We start from the raw sequence: 25,366 nt of genomic DNA, 5'->3' as shown, positions 1-25,366 counted from the left end.
TATTACCCCTGTACTGTGACATCACTTTGTATATTACCCCTGTACTGTGACATCACTATGTACACTACTTCAATTCTGAGACATCATTATGTATATTACTCCTGTACTGTGACATCACTATGTATATTACCCCTGTACTGTGACATCACTATGTATATTACCCCTGTACTGTGACATCACTATGTATATTGCCCCTGTACTGTGACATCACTTTGTATATTACCCCTGTACTGTGACATCACTATGTACACTACTTCAATTCTGAGACATCATTATGTATATTACCCCTGTCCTGTGACATCACTATGTATATTACCCCTGTACTGTGACATCACTGTGTATATTACCCCTGTACTGTGACACCACTATGTATATTACCCCTGTACTGTGACATCACTATGTATATTACCCCTGTACTGTGACACCACTATGTATATTACCCCTGTACTGTGACATCACTATGTATATTACCCCTGTACTGTGAAACCACTATGTATATTACGCCTGTACTGTGACATCACTATGTATATTACCCCTGTACTGTGACATCACTATGTATATTACCCCTGTACTGTGACATAACTATGTATATTACCCCTGTACTGTGACATAACTATGTATATTACCCCTGTACTGTGACATCACTATGTATATTACCCCTGTATTGTGACATCACTATGTATATTACCCCTGTACTGTGACATCACTATGTATATTACCCCTGTACTGTGACATCACTATGTATGCTACTTCTATACTGAGACATCACTATGTATATTACCCCTGTACTGTGACATCACTATGTATACTACTTCTATACTGAGACATCACTATGTATATTACCCCTGTACTGTGACATCACTTTGTATATTACCCCTGTACTGTGACATCACTATGTATATTACCCCTGTACTGTGACATCACTATGTATATTACCCCTGTACTGTGACATCACTTTGTATACTACTTCTATACTGAGACATCACTATGTATATTACCCCTGTACTGTGACATCACTTTGTATATTACCCCTGTACTGTGACATCACTATATATACTACTTCTATACTGAGACATAACTATGTATATTACCCCTGTACTGTGACATCACTATGTATATTACCCCTGTACTGTGACATCACTATGTATATTACCCCTGTACTGTGACATCACTATGTATATTACCCCTGTACTGTGACATCACTATGTATATTACCCCTGTACTGTGACATCACTATGTATATTACCCCTGTACTGTGACATCACTATGTATACTACTTCTATACTGAGACATCACTATGTATATTACCCCTGTACTGTGACATCACTATGTATACTACTTCTATACTGAGACATCACTATGTATATTACCCCTGTACTGTGACATCACTTTGTATATTACCCCTGTACTGTGACATCACTATGTATATTACCCCTGTACTGTGACATCACTATGTATATTACCCCTGTACTGTGACATCACTATGTATACTACTTCTATACTGAGACATCACTATGTATATTACCCCTGTACTGTGACATCACTATGTATATTACCCCTGTACTGTGACATCACTATGTACACGACTTCAATTCTGAGACATCATTATGTATATTACCCCTGTCCTGTGACATCATTATGTATATTACCCCTGTCCTGTGACATCATTATGTATATTACCCCTGTACTGTGACATCACTATGTACACTACTTCAATTCTGAGACATCATTATGTATATTACCCCTGTCCTGTGACATCATTATGTATATTACCCCTGTACTGTGACATCATTATGTATATTACCCCTGTCCTGTGACATCACTATGTATATTACCCCTGTACTGTGACATCACTGTGTATATTACCCCTGTACTGTGACACCACTATGTATATTACCCCTGTACTGTGACATCACTATGTATATTACCCCTGTACTGTGACACCACTATGTATATTACCCCTGTACTGTGACATCACTATGTATATTACCCCTGTACTGTGACACCACTATGTATATTACGCCTGTACTGTGACATCACTATGTATATTACCCCTGTACTGTGACATCACTATGTATATTACCCCTGTACTGTGACATAACTATGTATATTACCCCTGTACTGTGACATCACTATGTATTTTACCCCTGTACTGTGACATCATTATGTATATTACCCCTGTACTGTGACATCACTGTGTATATTACCCCTGTACTGTGACATAACTATGTATATTACCCCTGTACTGTGACATCACTATGTATATTACCCCTGTACTGTGACATCACTATGTATATTACCCCTGTACTGTGACATCACTGTGTATATTACCCCTGTACTGTGACATCACTATGTATATTACCCCTGTACTGTGACATCACTATGTATATTACCCCTGTACTGTGACATCACTATGTATATTACCCCTGTACTGTGACATCACTGTGTATATTACCCCTGTACTGTGACATCACTATGTATATTACCCCTGTACTGTGACATCACTGTGTATATTACCCCTGTACTGTGACATAACTATGTATATTACCCCTGTACTGTGACATCACTATGTATATTACCCCTGTACTGTGACATCACTATGTATATTACCCCTGTACTGTGACATCACTGTGTATATTACCCCTGTACTGTGACATCACTGTGTATATTACCCCTGTACTGTGACATCACTATGTATATTACCCCTGTACTGTGACATCACTATGTATATTACCCCTGTACTGTGACATCACTATGTATATTACCCCTGTACTGTGACATCACTATGTATATTACCCCTGTACTGTGACATCACTATGTATATTACCCCTGTACTGTGACATCACTATGTATATTACCCCTGTACTGTGACATCACTATGTATATTACCCCTGTACTGTGACATCACTATGTATACTACTTCTATACTGAGACATCACTATGTATATTACCCCTGTACTGTGACATCACTATGTATACTACTTCTATACTGAGACATCACTATGTATATTACCCCTGTACTGTGACATCACTTTGTATATTACCCCTGTACTGTGACATCACTATGTATATTACCCCTGTACTGTGACATCACTATGTATATTACCCCTGTACTGTGACATCACTATGTATACTACTTCTATACTGAGACATCACTATGTATATTACCCCTGTACTGTGACATCACTATGTATATTACCCCTGTACTGTGACATCACTATGTACACGACTTCAATTCTGAGACATCATTATGTATATTACCCCTGTCCTGTGACATCATTATGTATATTACCCCTGTCCTGTGACATCATTATGTATATTACCCCTGTACTGTGACATCACTATGTACACTACTTCAATTCTGAGACATCATTATGTATATTACCCCTGTCCTGTGACATCATTATGTATATTACCCCTGTACTGTGACATCATTATGTATATTACCCCTGTCCTGTGACATCACTATGTATATTACCCCTGTACTGTGACATCACTGTGTATATTACCCCTGTACTGTGACACCACTATGTATATTACCCCTGTACTGTGACATCACTATGTATATTACCCCTGTACTGTGACACCACTATGTATATTACCCCTGTACTGTGACATCACTATGTATATTACCCCTGTACTGTGACACCACTATGTATATTACGCCTGTACTGTGACATCACTATGTATATTACCCCTGTACTGTGACATCACTATGTATATTACCCCTGTACTGTGACATAACTATGTATATTACCCCTGTACTGTGACATCACTATGTATTTTACCCCTGTACTGTGACATCATTATGTATATTACCCCTGTACTGTGACATCACTGTGTATATTACCCCTGTACTGTGACATAACTATGTATATTACCCCTGTACTGTGACATCACTATGTATATTACCCCTGTACTGTGACATCACTATGTATATTACCCCTGTACTGTGACATCACTGTGTATATTACCCCTGTACTGTGACATCACTATGTATATTACCCCTGTACTGTGACATCACTATGTATATTACCCCTGTACTGTGACATCACTATGTATATTACCCCTGTACTGTGACATCACTGTGTATATTACCCCTGTACTGTGACATCACTATGTATATTACCCCTGTACTGTGACATCACTGTGTATATTACCCCTGTACTGTGACATAACTATGTATATTACCCCTGTACTGTGACATCACTATGTATATTACCCCTGTACTGTGACATCACTATGTATATTACCCCTGTACTGTGACATCACTGTGTATATTACCCCTGTACTGTGACATCACTGTGTATATTACCCCTGTACTGTGACATCACTATGTATATTACCCCTGTACTGTGACATCACTATGTATATTACCCCTGTACTGTGACATCACTGTGTATATTACCCCTGTACTGTGACATAACTATGTATATTACCCCTGTACTGTGACATAACTATGTATATTACCCCTGTACTGTGACATCACTATGTATTTTACCCCTGTACTGTGACATCATTATGTATATTACCCCTGTACTGTGACATCACTGTGTATATTACCCCTGTACTGTGACATAACTATGTATATTACCCCTGTACTGTGACATCACTATGTATATTACCCCTGTACTGTGACATCACTATGTATATTACCCCTGTACTGTGACATCACTGTGTATATTACCCCTGTACTGTGACATCACTATGTATATTACCCCTGTACTGTGACACCACTATGTATATTACCCCTGTACTATGACATCACTATGTATATTACCCCTGTACTGTGACACCACTATGTATATTACCCCTGTACTGTGACATCACTATGTATATTACCCCTGTACTGTGACATCACTATGTATATTACCCCTGTACTGTGACATAACTATGTATATTACCCCTGTACTGTGACATCACTATGTATATTACCCCTGTACTGTGACATCACTATGTATATTACCCCTGTACTGTGACATCACTGTGTATATTACCCCTGTACTGTGACACCACTATGTATATTACCCCTGTACTGTGACATCACTATGTATATTACCCCTGTACTGTGACATCACTATGTATACTACTTCTATACTGAGACATCACTATGTATATTACCCCTGTACTGTGACATCACTTTGTATATTACCCCTGTACTGTGACATCACTATATATACTACTTCTATACTGAGACATAACTATGTATATTACCCCTGTACTGTGACATCACTATGTATATTACCCCTGTACTGTGACATCACTTTGTATATTATCCCTGTACTGTGACATCACTATGTACGCTACTTCAATTCTGAGACATCATTATGTATATTACTCCTGTACTGTGACATCACTATGTATATTACCCCTGTACTGTGACATCACTATGTATATTACCCCTGTACTGTGACATCACTATGTATATTACCCCTGTACTGTGACATCACTGTGTATATTACCCCTGTACTGTGACACCACTATGTATATTACCCCTGTACTGTGACATCACTATGTATATTACCCCTGTACTGTGACACCACTATGTATATTACCCCTGTACTGTGACATCACTATGTATATTACCCCTGTACTGTGACATCACTATGTATATTACCCCTGTACTGTGACATAACTATGTATATTACCCCTGTACTGTGACATCACTATGTATATTACCCCTGTATTGTGACATCACTATGTATATTACCCCTGTACTGTGACATCACTATGTATATTACCCCTGTACTGTGACATCACTATGTATGCTACTTCTATACTGAGACATCACTATGTATATTACCCCTGTACTGTGACATCACTATGTATACTACTTCTATACTGAGACATCACTATGTATATTACCCCTGTACTGTGACATCACTTTGTATATTACCCCTGTACTGTGACATCACTATGTATATTACCCCTGTACTGTGACATCACTATGTATATTACCCCTGTACTGTGACATCACTATGTATACTACTTCTATACTGAGACATCACTATGTATATTACCCCTGTACTGTGACATCACTTTGTATATTACCCCTGTACTGTGACATCACTATATATACTACTTCTATACTGAGACATAACTATGTATATTACCCCTGTACTGTGACATCACTATGTATATTACCCCTGTACTGTGACATCACTATGTATATTACCCCTGTACTGTGACATCACTATGTACACTACTTCAATTCTGAGACATCATTATGTATATTACTCCTGTACTGTGACATCACTATGTATATTACCCCTGTACTGTGACATCACTATGTATATTACCCCTGTACTGTGACATCACTATGTATATTGCCCCTGTACTGTGACATCACTTTTTATATTACCCCTGTACTGTGACATCACTATGTATACTACTTCAATTCTGAGACATCATTATGTATATTACCCCTGTCCTGTGACATCACTATGTATATTACCCCTGTACTGTGACATCACTGTGTATATTACCCCTGTACTGTGACACCACTATGTATATTACCCCTGTACTGTGACATCACTATGTATATTACCCCTGTACTGTGACACCACTATGTATATTACCCCTGTACTGTGACATCACTATGTATATTACCCCTGTACTGTGACACCACTATGTATATTACGCCTGTACTGTGACATCACTATGTATATTACCCCTGTACTGTGACATCACTATGTATATTACCCCTGTACTGTGACATAACTATGTATATTACCCCTGTACTGTGACATAACTATGTATATTACCCCTGTACTGTGACATCACTATGTATATTACCCCTGTATTGTGACATCACTATGTATATTACCCCTGTACTGTGACATCACTATGTATATTACCCCTGTACTGTGACATCACTATGTATGCTACTTCTATACTGAGACATCACTATGTATATTACCCCTGTACTGTGACATCACTATGTATACTACTTCTATACTGAGACATCACTATGTATATTACCCCTGTACTGTGACATCACTTTGTATATTACCCCTGTACTGTGACATCACTATGTATATTACCCCTGTACTGTGACATCACTATGTATATTACCCCTGTACTGTGACATCACTATGTATACTACTTCTATACTGAGACATCACTATGTATATTACCCCTGTACTGTGACATCACTTTGTATATTACCCCTGTACTGTGACATCACTATATATACTACTTCTATACTGAGACATAACTATGTATATTACCCCTGTACTGTGACATCACTATGTATATTACCCCTGTACTGTGACATCACTTTGTATATTACCCCTGTACTGTGACATCACTATGTACGCTACTTCAATTCTGAGACATCATTATGTATATTACTCCTGTACTGTGACATCACTATGTATATTACCCCTGTACTGTGACATCACTATGTATATTGCCCCTGTACTGTGACATCACTTTGTATATTACCCCTGTACTGTGACATCACTGTGTATATTACCCCTGTACTGTGACATCACTGTGTATATTACCCCTGTACTGTGACATCACTATGTATATTACCCCTGTACTGTGACATCACTATGTATATTACCCCTGTACTGTGACATCACTGTGTATATTACCCCTGTACTGTGACATAACTATGTATATTACCCCTGTACTGTGACATAACTATGTATATTACCCCTGTACTGTGACATCACTATGTATTTTACCCCTGTACTGTGACATCATTATGTATATTACCCCTGTACTGTGACATCACTGTGTATATTACCCCTGTACTGTGACATAACTATGTATATTACCCCTGTACTGTGACATCACTATGTATATTACCCCTGTACTGTGACATCACTGTGTATATTACCCCTGTACTGTGACATCACTGTGTATATTACCCCTGTACTGTGACATCACTATGTATATTACCCCTGTACTGTGACACCACTATGTATATTACCCCTGTACTATGACATCACTATGTATATTACCCCTGTACTGTGACACCACTATGTATATTACCCCTGTACTGTGACATCACTATGTATATTACCCCTGTACTGTGACATCACTATGTATATTACCCCTGTACTGTGACATAACTATGTATATTACCCCTGTACTGTGACATCACTATGTATATTACCCCTGTACTGTGACATCACTATGTATATTACCCCTGTACTGTGACATCACTGTGTATATTACCCCTGTACTGTGACACCACTATGTATATTACCCCTGTACTGTGACATCACTATGTATATTACCCCTGTACTGTGACATCACTATGTATACTACTTCTATACTGAGACATCACTATGTATATTACCCCTGTACTGTGACATCACTTTGTATATTACCCCTGTACTGTGACATCACTATATATACTACTTCTATACTGAGACATAACTATGTATATTACCCCTGTACTGTGACATCACTATGTATATTACCCCTGTACTGTGACATCACTTTGTATATTATCCCTGTACTGTGACATCACTATGTACGCTACTTCAATTCTGAGACATCATTATGTATATTACTCCTGTACTGTGACATCACTATGTATATTACCCCTGTACTGTGACATCACTATGTATATTACCCCTGTACTGTGACATCACTATGTATATTACCCCTGTACTGTGACATCACTGTGTATATTACCCCTGTACTGTGACACCACTATGTATATTACCCCTGTACTGTGACATCACTATGTATATTACCCCTGTACTGTGACACCACTATGTATATTACCCCTGTACTGTGACATCACTATGTATATTACCCCTGTACTGTGACATCACTATGTATATTACCCCTGTACTGTGACATAACTATGTATATTACCCCTGTACTGTGACATCACTATGTATATTACCCCTGTATTGTGACATCACTATGTATATTACCCCTGTACTGTGACATCACTATGTATATTACCCCTGTACTGTGACATCACTATGTATGCTACTTCTATACTGAGACATCACTATGTATATTACCCCTGTACTGTGACATCACTATGTATACTACTTCTATACTGAGACATCACTATGTATATTACCCCTGTACTGTGACATCACTTTGTATATTACCCCTGTACTGTGACATCACTATGTATATTACCCCTGTACTGTGACATCACTATGTATATTACCCCTGTACTGTGACATCACTATGTATACTACTTCTATACTGAGACATCACTATGTATATTACCCCTGTACTGTGACATCACTTTGTATATTACCCCTGTACTGTGACATCACTATATATACTACTTCTATACTGAGACATAACTATGTATATTACCCCTGTACTGTGACATCACTATGTATATTACCCCTGTACTGTGACATCACTATGTATATTACCCCTGTACTGTGACATCACTATGTACACTACTTCAATTCTGAGACATCATTATGTATATTACTCCTGTACTGTGACATCACTATGTATATTACCCCTGTACTGTGACATCACTATGTATATTACCCCTGTACTGTGACATCACTATGTATATTGCCCCTGTACTGTGACATCACTTTTTATATTACCCCTGTACTGTGACATCACTATGTATACTACTTCAATTCTGAGACATCATTATGTATATTACCCCTGTCCTGTGACATCACTATGTATATTACCCCTGTACTGTGACATCACTGTGTATATTACCCCTGTACTGTGACACCACTATGTATATTACCCCTGTACTGTGACATCACTATGTATATTACCCCTGTACTGTGACACCACTATGTATATTACCCCTGTACTGTGACATCACTATGTATATTACCCCTGTACTGTGACACCACTATGTATATTACGCCTGTACTGTGACATCACTATGTATATTACCCCTGTACTGTGACATCACTATGTATATTACCCCTGTACTGTGACATAACTATGTATATTACCCCTGTACTGTGACATAACTATGTATATTACCCCTGTACTGTGACATCACTATGTATATTACCCCTGTATTGTGACATCACTATGTATATTACCCCTGTACTGTGACATCACTATGTATATTACCCCTGTACTGTGACATCACTATGTATGCTACTTCTATACTGAGACATCACTATGTATATTACCCCTGTACTGTGACATCACTATGTATACTACTTCTATACTGAGACATCACTATGTATATTACCCCTGTACTGTGACATCACTTTGTATATTACCCCTGTACTGTGACATCACTATGTATATTACCCCTGTACTGTGACATCACTATGTATATTACCCCTGTACTGTGACATCACTATGTATACTACTTCTATACTGAGACATCACTATGTATATTACCCCTGTACTGTGACATCACTTTGTATATTACCCCTGTACTGTGACATCACTATATATACTACTTCTATACTGAGACATAACTATGTATATTACCCCTGTACTGTGACATCACTATGTATATTACCCCTGTACTGTGACATCACTTTGTATATTACCCCTGTACTGTGACATCACTATGTACGCTACTTCAATTCTGAGACATCATTATGTATATTACTCCTGTACTGTGACATCACTATGTATATTACCCCTGTACTGTGACATCACTATGTATATTACCCCTGTACTGTGACATCACTATGTATATTGCCCCTGTACTGTGACATCACTTTGTATATTACCCCTGTACTGTGACATCACTATGTACACTACTTCAATTCTGAGACATCATTATGTATATTACCCCTGTCCTGTGACATCACTATGTATATTACCCCTGTACTGTGACATCACTGTGTATATTACCCCTGTACTGTGACACCACTATGTATATTACCCCTGTACTGTGACATCACTATGTATATTACCCCTGTACTGTGACACCACTATGTATATTACCCCTGTACTGTGACATCACTATGTATATTACCCCTGTACTGTGACACCACTATGTATATTACGCCTGTACTGTGACATCACTATGTATATTACCCCTGTACTGTGACATCACTATGTATATTACCCCTGTACTGTGACATAACTATGTATATTACCCCTGTACTGTGACATCACTATGTATTTTACCCCTGTACTGTGACATCATTATGTATATTACCCCTGTACTGTGACATCACTGTGTATATTACCCCTGTACTGTGACATAACTATGTATATTACCCCTGTACTGTGACATCACTATGTATATTACCCCTGTACTGTGACATCACTATGTATATTACCCCTGTACTGTGACATCACTGTGTATATTACCCCTGTACTGTGACATCACTATGTATATTACCCCTGTACTGTGACATCACTATGTATATTACCCCTGTACTGTGACATCACTGTGTATATTACCCCTGTACTGTGACACCACTATGTATATTACCCCTGTACTATGACATCACTATGTATATTACCCCTGTACTGTGACACCACTATGTATATTACCCCTGTACTGTGACATCACTATGTATATTACCCCTGTACTGTGACATCACTATGTATATTACCCCTGTACTGTGACATAACTATGTATATTACCCCTGTACTGTGACATCACTATGTATATTACCCCTGTACTGTGACATCACTATGTATATTACCCCTGTACTGTGACATCACTGTGTATATTACCCCTGTACTGTGACACCACTATGTATATTACCCCTGTACTGTGACATCACTATGTATATTACCCCTGTACTGTGACATCACTATGTATACTACTTCTATACTGAGACATCACTATGTATATTACCCCTGTACTGTGACATCACTTTGTATATTACCCCTGTACTGTGACATCACTATATATACTACTTCTATACTGAGACATAACTATGTATATTACCCCTGTACTGTGACATCACTATGTATATTACCCCTGTACTGTGACATCACTTTGTATATTACCCCTGTACTGTGACATCACTATGTACGCTACTTCAATTCTGAGACATCATTATGTATATTACTCCTGTACTGTGACATCACTATGTATATTACCCCTGTACTGTGACATCACTATGTATATTGCCCCTGTACTGTGACATCACTTTGTATATTACCCCTGTACTGTGACATCACTATGTATATTGCCCCTGTACTGTGACATCACTTTGTATATTACCCCTGTACTGTGACATCACTTTGTATATTACCCCTGTACTGTGACATCACTATGTACGCTACTTCAATTCTGAGACATCATTATGTATATTACTCCTGTACTGTGACATCACTATGTATATTACCCCTGTACTGTGACATCACTATGTATATTGCCCCTGTACTGTGACATCACTATGTACATTACCCCTGTACTGTGACATCACTATGTATACTACTTCAATTCTGAGACATCATTATGTATATTACCCCTGTCCTGTGACATCACTATGTATATTACCCCTGTACTGTGACATCACTGTGTATATTACCCCTGTACTGTGACACCACTATGTATATTACCCCTGTACTGTGACATCACTATGTATATTACCCCTGTACTGTGACACCACTATGTATATTACCCCTGTACTGTGACATCACTATGTATATTACCCCTGTACTGTGACACCACTATGTATATTACGCCTGTACTGTGACATCACTATGTATATTACCCCTGTACTGTGACATCACTATGTATATTACCCCTGTACTGTGACATAACTATGTATATTACCCCTGTACTGTGACATCACTATGTATTTTACCCCTGTACTGTGACATCATTATGTATATTACCCCTGTACTGTGACATCACTGTGTATATTACCCCTGTACTGTGACATAACTATGTATATTACCCCTGTACTGTGACATCACTATGTATATTACCCCTGTACTGTGACATCACTATGTATATTACCCCTGTACTGTGACATCACTGTGTATATTACCCCTGTACTGTGACATCACTATGTATATTACCCCTGTACTGTGACATCACTATGTATATTACCCCTGTACTGTGACATCACTGTGTATATTACCCCTGTACTGTGACACCACTATGTATATTACCCCTGTACTATGACATCACTATGTATATTACCCTTGTACTGTGACACCACTATGTATATTACCCCTGTACTGTGACATCACTATGTATATTACCCCTGTACTGTGACATCACTATGTATATTACCCCTGTACTGTGACATAACTATGTATATTACCCCTGTACTGTGACATCACTATGTATATTACCCCTGTACTGTGACATCACTATGTATATTACCCCTGTACTGTGACATCACTGTGTATATTACCCCTGTACTGTGACACCACTATGTATATTACCCCTGTACTGTGACATCACTATGTATATTACCCCTGTACTGTGACATCACTATGTATATTACCCCTGTACTGTGACATCACTATGTATATTACCCCTGTACTGTGACATCACTATGTATATTACCCCTGTACTGTGACATCACTATGTATATTACCCCTGTACTGTGACATCACTGTGTATATTACCCCTGTACTGTGACACCACTATGTATATTACCCCTGTACTGTGACATCACTATGTATATTACCCCTGTACTGTGACACCACTATGTATATTACCCCTGTACTGTGACATCACTATGTATATTACCCCTGTACTGTGACATCACTATGTATATTACCCCTGTACTGTGACATCACTATGTATATTACCCCTGTACTGTGACATCACTATGTATATTACCCCTGTACTGTGACATCACTGTGTATATTACCCCTGTACTGTGACACCACTATGTATATTACCCCTGTACTGTGACATCACTATGTATATTACCCCTGTACTGTGACACCACTATGTATATTACCCCTGTACTGTGACATCACTATGTATATTACCCCTGTACTGTGACATCACTATGTATATTACCCCTGTACTGTGACATAACTATGTATATTACCCCTGTACTGTGACATCACTATGTATATTACCCCTGTATTGTGACATCACTATGTATATTACCCCTGTATTGTGACATCACTATGTATATTACCCCTGTATTGTGACATCACTATGTATATTACCCCTGTACTGTGACATCACTATGTATATTACCCCTGTACTGAGACATCACTATGTATATTACCCCTGTACTGTGACATCACTATGTATACTACTTCTATACTGAGACATCACTATGTATATTACCCCTGTACTGTGACATCACTTTGTATATTACCCCTGTACTGTGACATCACTATGTATATTACCCCTGTACTGTGACATCACTATGTATATTACCCCTGTACTGTGACATCACTATGTATACTACTTCTATACTGAGACATCACTATGTATATTACCCCTGTACTGTGACATCACTTTGTATATTACCCCTGTACTGTGACATCACTATATATACTCCTTCTATACTGAGACATAACTATGTATATTACCCCTGTACTGTGACATCACTATGTATATTACCCCTGTACTGTGACATCACTTTGTATATTACCCCTGTACTGTGACATCACTATGTACACTACTTCAATTCTGAGACATCATTATGTATATTACTCCTGTACTGTGACATCACTATGTATATTACCCCTGTACTGTGACATCACTATGTATATTACCCCTGTACTGTGACATCACTATGTATATTGCCCCTGTACTGTGACATCACTTTGTATATTACCCCTGTACTGTGACATCACTATGTACACTACTTCAATTCTGAGACATCATTATGTATATTACTCCTGTACTGTGACATAACTATGTATATTACCCCTGTCCTGTGACATCACTATGTATATTACCCCTGTACTGTGACATCACTGTGTATATTACCCCTGTACTGTGACACCACTATGTATATTACCCCTGTACTGTGACATCACTATGTATATTACCCCTGTACTGTGACACCACTATGTATATTACCCCTGTACTGTGACATCACTATGTATATTACCCCTGTACTGTGACACCACTATGTATATTACGCCTGTACTGTGACATCACTATGTATATTACCCCTGTACTGTGACATCACTATGTATATTACCCCTGTACTGTGACATAACTATGTATATTACCCCTGTACTGTGACATCACTATGTATATTACCCCTGTATTGTGACATCACTATGTATATTACCCCTGTACTGTGACATCACTATGTATATTACCCCTGTACTGTGACATCACTATGTATGCTACTTCTATACTGAGACATCACTATGTATATTACCCCTGTACTGTGACATCACTATGTATACTACTTCTATACTGAGACATCACTATGTATATTACCCCTGTACTGTGACATCACTATGTTTACTACTTCTATACTGAGACATCACTATGTATATTACCCCTGTACTGTGACATCACTATATATACTACTTCTATACTGAGACATCACTATGTATATTACCCCTGTACTGTGACATCACTATGTTTACTACTTCTATACTGAGACATCACTATGTATATTACCCCTGTACTGTGACATCACTATATATACTACTTCTATACTGAGACATCACTATGTATATTACCCCTGTACTGTGACATCACTTTGTATATTACCCCTGTACTGTGACATCACTATGTATATTACCCCTGTACTGTGACATCACTATGTATACTACTTCTATACTGAGACATCACTATGTATATTACCCCTGTACTGTGACATCACTATGTTTACTACTTCTATACTGAGACATCACTATGTATATTACCCCTGTACTGTGACATCACTATATATACTACTTCTATACTGAGACATCACTATGTATATTACCCCTGTACTGTGACATCACTATGTTTACTACTTCTATACTGAGACATCACTATGTATATTACCCCTGTACTGTGACATCACTATATATACTACTTCTATACTGAGACATAATTATGTATATTACCCCTGTACCGTGACATCACTATGTATATTACCCCTGTACTGTGACATCACTATGTATACTACTTCTATACTGAGACATCACTATGTATATTACCCCTGTACTGTGACATCACTATGTTTACTACTTCCATACTGAGACATCACTATGTATATTACCCCTGTACTGTGACATCACTATATATACTACTTCTATACTGAGACATAACTATGTATATTACCCCTGTACTGTGACATCACTATGTATATTACCCCTGTACTGTGACATCACTTTGTATATTACCCCTGTACTGTGACATCACTATGTATATTACCCCTGTACTGTGACATCACTATGTACACTACTTCAATTCTGAGACATCATTATGTATATTACTCCTGTACTGTGACATCACTATGTATATTACCCCTGTACTGTGACATCACTATGTATATTACCCCTGTACTGTGACATCACTATGTACACTACTTCAATTCTGAGACATCATTATGTATATTACTCCTGTACTGTGACATCACTATGTATATTACCCCTGCACTGTGATATCACTATATATATTACCCCTGTACTGTGACATCACTATGTACACTACTTCAATTCTGTGACATCACTATGTATATTACCCCTGTACTGTGACATCACTATGTATATTAAACCTGTACTGTGACATCACTATGTACACTACTTCAATTCTGTGACATCACTATGTATATTACCCCTGTACTGTGACATCACTATGTATATTACCCCTGTACTGTGACATCACTATATATATTACCCCTGTACTGTGACATCACTATGTATACTACCCCTGTACTGTGACATCACTATGTATATTACCCCTGTACTGTGACATCACTATGTATATTACCCCTGTACTGTGACATCACTATGTATATTACCCCTGTACTGTGACATCACTATGTATATTACCCCTATACTGTGACATCATTATGTATAATACCCCTGTATTGTGACATCACTATGTATATTACCCCTGTACTGTGACATCACTATGTATATTACCCCTGTACTGTGACATCATTATGTATATTACCCCTGTATTGTGACATCACTATGTATATTACCCCTGTACTGTGACATCACTATGTATATTACCCCTGTACTGTGACATCACTATGTATATTACCCCTGTACTGTGACATCACTATGTATATTACCCCTGTACTTTGACATCACTATGTACACTACTTCAATTCTGTGACATCACTATGTATATTACCCCTGTACTGTGACATCACTATGTACACTACTTCAATTCTGTGACATCATTATGTATATTACCCCTGTACTGTGACATCACTATGTATATTACCCCTGTACTGTGACATCACTATGTATATTACCCCTGTACTGTGACATCACTATGTATACTACCCCTGTACTGTGACATCACTATGTATATTACCCCTGTACTGTGACATCACTATGTATATTACCCCTGTACTGTGACATCACTATGTATACTACCCCTGTACTGTGACATCACTATGTATTTTACCCCTGTACTGTGACACCACTATGTATATTACCCCTGTACTGTGACATCACTTTGTATACTGCTTCTATATTGAGACATAACTATGTATATTACCCCTGTACTGTGACATCACTATGTATATTACCCCTGTACTGTGACATCACTTTGTATATTACCCCTGTACTGTGACATCACTATGTATACTACTTCTATACTGAGACATAACTATGTATATTACCCCTGTACTGTGACATCACTATGTATATTACCCCTGTACTGTGATATCACTATGTATATTACCCCTGTACTGTGACATCACTATGTACACTACTTCAATTCTGTGACATCATTATGTATATTACTCCTGTACTGTGACATCACTATGTATATTACCCCTGCACTGTGATATCACTATGTATATTACCCCTGTACTGTGACATCACTATGTACACTACTTCAATTCTGTGACATCACTATGTATATTACCCCTGTACTGTGACATCACTATGTATATTAAACCTGTACTGTGACATCACGATGTACACTACTTCAATTCTGTGACATCACTATGTATATTACCTCTGTACTGTGACATCACTATGTATATTACCCCTGTACTGTGACATCACTATGTATACTACCCCTGTACTGTGACATCACTATGTATATTACCCTTGTACTGTGACATCACTATGTATATTACCCCTGTACTGTGACATCAGTATGTATACTACCCCTGTACTGTGACAGCACTATGTATTTTACCCCTGTACTGTGACATCACTATGTATATTACCCCTGTACTTTGACATCACTATGTATATTACCCCTGTACTGTGACATCACTATGTATATTACCCCTATACTGTGACATCATTATGTATAATACCCCTGTATTGTGACATCACTATGTATATTACCCCTGTACTGTGACATCACTATGTATATTACCCCTGTACTGTGACATCATTATGTATATTACCCCTGTATTGTGACATCACTATGTATATTACCCCTGTACTGTGACATCACTATGTATATTACCCCTGTACTGTGACATCACTATGTACACTACTTCAATTCTGAGACATCATTATGTATATTACCCCTGTACTGTGACATCACTATGTATATTACCCCTGTACTGTGACATCACTATGTACACTACTTCAGTTCTGTGACATCACTATGTATAATACCCCTGTACTGTGACATCACTATGTATATTACCCCTGTACTGTGACATCACTATGTACACTACTTCAATTCTGTGACATCATTATGTATATTACCCCTGTACTGTGACATCACTATGTATATTACCCCTGTACTGTGACATCACTATGTATATTACCCCTGTACTGTGACATCACTATGTATACTACCCCTGTACTGTGACATCACTATGTATATTACCCCTGTACTGTGACATCACTATGTATACTACCCCTGTACTGTGACATCACTATGTATATTACCCCTGTACTGTGACATCACTATGTATATTACCCCTGTACTGTGACATCACTATGTATACTACCCCTGTACTGTGACATCACTATGTATTTTACCCCTGTACTGTGACACCACTATGTATATTACCCCTGTACTGTGACATCACTTTGTATACTGCTTCTATATTGAGACATAACTATGTATATTACCCCTGTACTGTGACATCACTATGTATATTACCCCTGTACTGTGACATCACTTTGTATATTACCCCTGTACTGTGACATCACTATGTATACTACTTCTATACTGAGACATAACTATGTATATTACCCCTGTACTGTGACATCACTATGTATATTACCCCTGTACTGTGATATCACTATGTATATTACCCCTGTACTGTGACATCACTATGTACACTACTTCAATTCTGTGACATCATTATGTATATTACTCCTGTACTGTGACATCACTATGTATATTACCCCTGCACTGTGATATCACTATGTATATTACCCCTGTACTGTGACATCACTATGTACACTACTTCAATTCTGTGACATCACTATGTATATTACCCCTGTACTGTGACATCACTATGTATATTAAACCTGTACTGTGACATCACTATGTACACTACTTCAATTCTGTGACATCACTATGTATATTACCTCTGTACTGTGACATCACTATGTATATTACCCCTGTACTGTGACATCACTATGTATACTACCCCTGTACTGTGACATCACTATGTATATTACCCTTGTACTGTGACATCACTATGTATATTACCCCTGTACTGTGACATCAGTATGTATACTACCCCTGTACTGTGACAGCACTATGTATTTTACCCCTGTACTGTGACATCACTATGTATATTACCCCTGTACTTTGACATCACTATGTATATTACCCCTGTACTGTGACATCACTATGTATATTACCCCTATACTATCATTATGTATAATACCCCTGTATTGTGACATCACTATGTATATTACCCCTGTACTGTGACATCACTATGTATATTACCCCTGTACTGTGACATCATTATGTATATTACCCCTGTATTGTGACATCACTATGTATATTACCCCTGTACTGTGACATCACTATGTATATTACCCCTGTACTGTGACATCACTATGTACACTACTTCAATTCTGAGACATCATTATGTATATTACCCCTGTACTGTGACATCACTATGTATATTACCCCTGTACTGTGACATCACTATGTACACTACTTCAGTTCTGTGACATCACTATGTATAATACCCCTGTACTGTGACATCACTATGTATATTACCCCTGTACTGTGACATCACTATGTACACTACTTCAATTCTGTGACATCATTATGTATATTACCCCTGTACTGTGACATCACTATGTATATTACCCCTGTACTGTGACATCACTATGTATATTACCCCTGTACTGTGACATCACTATGTATACTACCCCTGTACTGTGACATCACTATGTATATTACCCTTGTACTGTGACATCACTATGTATATTACCCCTGTACTGTGACATCACTATGTATACTACCCCTGTACTGTGACATCACTATGTATTTTACCCCTGTACTGTGACACCACTATGTATACTACTTCTATACTGAGACATAACTATGTATATTACCCCTGTACTGTGACATCACTATGTATATTACCCCTGTACTGTGACATCACTTTGTATACTGCTTCTATATTGAGACATAACTATGTATATTACCCCTGTACTGTGACATCACTATGTATATTACCCCTGTACTGTGACATCACTTTGTATATTACCCCTGTACTGTGACATCACTATGTACACTACTTCAATTCTGAGACATCATTATGTATATTACTCCTGTACTGTGACATCACTATGTATATTACCCCTGTACTGTGACATCACTATGTATATTACCCCTGTACTGTGACATCACTATGTATATTACCCCTGTACTGTGACATCACTTTGTATATTACCCCTGTACTGTGACATCACTATGTACACTACTTCAATTCTGAGACATCATTATGTATATTACCCCTGTCCTGTGACATCACTATGTATATTACCCCTGTACTGTGACATCACTGTGTATATTACCCCTGTACTGTGACACCACTATGTATATTACCCCTGTACTGTGACATCACTATGTATATTACCCCTGTACTGTGACATCACTATGTATATTACCCCTGTACTGTGACATCACTATGTATACTACCCCTGTACTGTGACACCACTATGTATATTACCCCTGTACTGTGACATCACTATGTATATTACCCCTGTACTGTGACACCACTATGTATATTACCCCTGTACTGTGACATCACTATGTATATTACCCCTGTACTGTGACATCACTATGTATATTACCCCTGTAATGTGACATAACTATGTATATTACCCCTGTACTGTGACATCACTATGTATATTACCCCTGTATTGTGACATCACTATGCATATAACCCCTGAACTGTGACATCACTATGTATATTACCCCTGTACTGTGACATCACTATGTATGCTACTTCTATACTGAGACATCACTATGTATATTACCCCTGTACTGTGACATCACTATGTATACTACTTCTATACTGAGACATCACTATGTATATTACCCCTGTACTGTGACATCACTTTGTATATTACCCCTGTACTGTGACATCACTATGTATATTACCCCTGTACTGTGACATCACTATGTATATTACCCCTGTACTGTGACATCACTATGTATACTACTTCTATACTGAGACATCACTATGTATATTACCCCTGTACTGTGACATCACTATGTATACTACTTCTATACTGAGACATCACTATGTATATTACCCCTGTACTGTGACATCACTTTGTATATTTCCCCTGTACTGTGACATCACTATATATACTACTTCTATACTGAGACATAACTATGTATATTACCCCTGTACTGTGACATCACTATGTATATTACCCCTGTACTGTGACATCACTTTGTATATTACCCCTGTACTGTGACATCACTATGTATACTACTTCAATTCTGAGACATCATTATGTATATTACTACTGTACTGTGACATCACTATGTATATTACCCCTGTACTGTGACATCACTATGTATATTACCCCTGTACTGTGACATCACTATGTATATTACCCCTGTACTGTGATATCACTATGTACACTACTTCAATTCTGTGACATCACTATGTATATTACCCCTGTACTGTGACATCACTATGTATATTACCCCTGTACTGTGACATCACTATGTATATTACCCCTGTACTGTGACATCACTATGTATACTACCCCTGTACTGTGACATCACTATGTATATTACCCCTGTACTGTGACATCATTATATGTATTACCCCTGTATTGTGACATCACTATGTATATTACCCCTGTACTGTGACATCACTATGTATATTACCCCTGTACTGTGACATCACTATGTACACTACTTCAATTCTGAGACATCATTATGTATATTACCCCTGTACTGTGACATCACTATGTATATTACCCCTGTACTCTGACATCACTATGTACACTACTTCAATTCTGTGACATCACTATGTATATTACCCCTGTACTGTGACATCACTATGTATATTACCCCTGTACTGTGACATCACTATGTACACTACTTCAATTCTGTGACATCATTATGTATATTACCCCTGTACTGTGACATCACTATGTATATTACCCCTGTACTGTGACATCACTATGTATATTACCCCTGTACTGTGACATCACTATGTATACTACCCCTGTACTGTGACATCACTATGTATATTACCCCTGTACTGTGACATCACTATGTATATTACCCCTGTACTGTGACATCACTATGTATACTACCCCTGTACTGTGACATCACTATGTATTTTACCCCTGTACTGTGACACCACTATGTATACTACTTCTATACTGAGACATAACTATGTATATTACCCCTGTACTGTGACATCACTATGTATATTACCCCTGTACTGTGACATCACTTTGTATATTACCCCTGTACTGTGACATCACTATGTACACTACTTCAATTCTGAGACATCATTATGTATATTACTCCTGTACTGTGACATCACTATGTATATTACCCCTGTACTGTGACATCACTATGTATATTACCCCTGTACTGTGACATCACTTTGTATATTACCCCTGTACTGTGACATCACTATGTACACTACTTCAATTCTGAGACATCATTATGTATATTACCCCTGTCCTGTGACATCACTATGTATATTACCCCTGTAATGTGACATCACTGTGTGTATTACCCCTGTACTGTGACACCACTATGTATATTACCCCTGTACTGTGACATCACTATGTATATTACCCCTGTACTGTGACATCACTATGTATGTCAGGCAAAAGGTATTTTTGCCCGAGTTTTAAAAAATGAGAGATGTTTTAAAAAAGAAAAAAAAAACCCACCCCCTATCTGTTTGTAAGTGAAGACATAGAACTCACTTTTGCTTTTCCCCAAACCAGGAATTTTTATGACCCGCCATAAAACCTCAGTCCAGGGCAAGTACTGGAACAAACCGGAAAATCCCTCCAAAAAATCCCATTGTTTAATTGTACAAACGTTTTATGCCAATTCTAATCACGCACAGGTCTGACAGAAACATCGGAACCACGTTTTTTGAATGCTTACCTTTTTCCCATTACAATAGTATAACTTGCATAACTGAGGAATGACCGGGAACTGAGATAATGGATTCTGAGCTTCTGAGCGTCATAGAGGTTTCATATTTAATATCTATCTTCATGAATATTGGTGACGGTCAAGATGATGTCTCCCTCTTGGATGTGGGACCCCCCCACACCAAGATATGGAATCTGAAGGATCTTTTAGGTCTTCTGCAGCTGGGTGGGCTCGCAAAGCCGAGCCCCCCTTGTAAGGTAAATAAGGGGTGTTCCCCAGAGTTTTGGCTGCTTACTAAAAAGCAAATCGGCCATTTTCAGGTCATTCTTCTCAGGGACGTCGAACGCACGCACATCACGCGGCGTAAGAAGAATCACCTCTAATTTCCGGGGAGCCGTCCCTCCCACAGAATCTGAGACCATCACCTTGTGAAGCAGGTTTTGCTATTACTTATCCCTTTTATTTTAATAACTGTTTATGCATACATGTAAATTGTCTCTTTATAATATCTTGTATATATTTTGTAAGCACTGCCCACCTTTTGGGAGTAAATCATTAATTATTTACCAGTTTCTTTCTTCTTGTCCTATGTCGAGCAAACACGTTCCTCACCCGCTAATTCACGTTACCTACCAGGTACCCGATCCACCTGTTAAGCGATCGGTGGTGGCAGTATACCAGTGTTTATGTGATATTGTGGTTTGAGGGTGGCTGGTCGGAGGTATATATACGTTCCTGGAAGGAACTGGTGGTATATATACGTCCTGTCACATCACGTGCCGCAATAGTCGACATAAATTAGAGCAGCTGCACCCGTGCTTATCCTCTGTCAATACCGTGTTTGACCAGCAGGATAAGGGGGCGCCAGAGAGCTGCAAGGTCTGACCCAAGAGTGGGTGTTGTTTTCATGACAAATTGGTGGCAGCGGTGGGATCATAGGACATTAGTGATCTGGTTTGAGCAATCATTCCTCTCACTAAAAACTTGCACAAAAGTTTTGAAGATCGAACTCAGTGTTTATTAGATCTGAGACAATACTGTATGTGTAGCAGTTACCCCTACCCTTCTTCGCTTTTTCTTTTCTATTTTTATTTTGGTGATCATGGTCGTAGTTGGGGAGTCCTGGTACCGCCAGCAGAAAAAGGACACTCTTACTGGAATATGTATAACCAAAGGCATTGACCCCCACGGCAAAAGCAAAGAACAAATGATTTCTGAACTGTTACAAGATGCTGCAGAGCCCGTCCGACAGCAGAGCCCTGATGAGGGGGCGGCCAGCCAGGGCCCGGATGGTGTTGCTGCCGGGGTCCAACCGGTGATTGCCAGCCATACCCGCAACCAGGGTAGTGTGGACCCCCACCTGCAGATGGCCTTGGAGGAGCTCGCCACAGACAATCATGATGGACGACTGGAGCTGATCCTGAAATTCCAGGAGCGGGCTGAGCGACAAGCCCAAGCTGACCGAGAGGCTGCTGAGCGACAAGCTGACCGAGAGACTGCTGAGCGACAAGCTGACCGACAACACCAGCTGGAGCTAGCCCGGATTCAGAAGGAGTCGCCCTCTACGCAGACCCGTGAGTCCAACAGTGCCAGCTTCTTTAAACCTCGTCCTGAGCACTTCCCTGTGATGGAAAAGGATGGGGACTTGGACACATTTCTGCGAGGCTTTGAAAAGGCCTGCAGGCAGTATCAGCTGCCCATGGACCAATGGGCAAGATATTTGACTCCAGGGCTCAGAGGAAAAGCTTTGGAGGTGTTTGCTTCCCTCCCTCGAGAGCAGGATGGAGACTATGAGGCCGTCAA

Source organism: Phyllobates terribilis, unplaced genomic scaffold (genome assembly GCF_046119375.1).
Source record: "Phyllobates terribilis strain yellow unplaced genomic scaffold, ASM4611937v1 Scaffold_5__5_contigs__length_657084704, whole genome shotgun sequence".
Lineage (NCBI taxonomy): Eukaryota > Metazoa > Chordata > Amphibia > Anura > Dendrobatidae > Phyllobates > Phyllobates terribilis.
This window is presented reverse-complemented; position numbering follows the sequence as displayed.